General features: G+C 36.1%; 1 long non-coding RNA gene across 1 annotated transcript in view; it reads left to right on the top strand.

Annotated features, from left to right (window-relative positions):
* Positions 1-434: 434 nt before the first annotated feature.
* LOC112141913 overlaps positions 435-1229 on the top strand; it is a 1471-nt gene continuing 676 nt past the window's right edge. The window contains exon 1 of the long non-coding RNA XR_002918488.2: positions 435-646. This is a non-coding gene — a long non-coding RNA (uncharacterized LOC112141913). The remainder of the gene's footprint in view (positions 647-1229) is intronic.

The following is a 1229-nucleotide window of genomic DNA, read 5'->3' as shown; positions in this document are numbered from 1 at the left end:
TAATTTGTTTCAGCGTCACAGCGATGCGTCAGGTGTTTAAGGGTTCAAGCATTCAGTGAGCTCCTTTTTTTTTCTCAAACTGAAAGATATATATATATATCTGCTGATTATCTATGTCGTGCAATGACAGAATCAAGTGGCAGGATATATAAAGAAAAAATAGCAGGGTCGAGGATAGAACCTTGTGGTACACCATGGGACAGAAGATCCACAGATGAGGACGTCTCACCAATCCTGACAGAAAAACTTAGAAAATGGACTTAAAATCACCATGAATTTTTAGTGACTCCCGTGCTACACTGAAAAAAAGGATTTCTAGAGTCTTTGAATTTACTCGAATTAAAGTAGTAAATGCAACACAATTTATTCATATTTTCTATGTGAATGTCATTTAAACAAGTTAAAACTATGTGATTGAATAACTTGTTTAATATGCTTGTTTCTATCATGTAGACTGAAAGTGATTTAATTAAAAAAGTAAATTTGATGTAATTAAGTTCCTTCAAAACAGGAAAAGGAAATGGATTCAAAAATTCAAAATGCTGAATAACGGTCCAAAGTTCAGTAGAAGAAATCTCAGTGGAGGGAACATCGGCTGGCATGGCGTCTTTTCAGTAGCACTAATAAAGACCTTCAAAGTGAAAAGGTAAGTTTAAATATGTTGCNGGCCCTAATAAAGACCTTCAAAGTGAAAAGGTAAGTTTAAATATGCTGCGTAAGATATTTACAACATTACCAGTAGCGTTGATAAATAATTCTGCTTTTTTTAAACAACTGAATTCTCTGACTAACCACAACAAAACCTGTTACTGCTAGCTAGCTAGCTAGCTAGCTAGTGCACTCACACCGACCCACTTAGTAAAAGCCAATGAAAAAGCGATTGTTTTGTCATCTGCACACTAGTTGTTTTTTGTAATGCATGGGCAATTATTAAAAAAAATGTATCTGCACTTGGAAGAAACACTCTGCACACATAAAAAATACCACACGCATGCAAGTGAGCTGTTGCTCGTCATGGGAAGACATTGTCTGCATGTTGAGAGAAACTGCGTGAGGAGTTGTAAGGGGGATACTTTTAACAGTATGGGGTGGACTCTTAAGCTCACGTGGAACAAACATGACGTGTTTTTGGTTGAAGAATCAAAGACATTAATTCCTCATTTTAAACAATGACCCTCCCTCTGTTTAAAATGAGGGTCACAAAGTTTATGTTGATCTCAGAATTGTGC

Source organism: Oryzias melastigma, unplaced genomic scaffold (genome assembly GCF_002922805.2).
Source record: "Oryzias melastigma strain HK-1 unplaced genomic scaffold, ASM292280v2 sc03905, whole genome shotgun sequence".
NCBI lineage: Eukaryota > Metazoa > Chordata > Actinopteri > Beloniformes > Adrianichthyidae > Oryzias > Oryzias melastigma.
The sequence above is the reverse complement of the archived record's forward strand: the minus strand, read 5'-3'. Positions and strand labels throughout refer to the sequence as shown.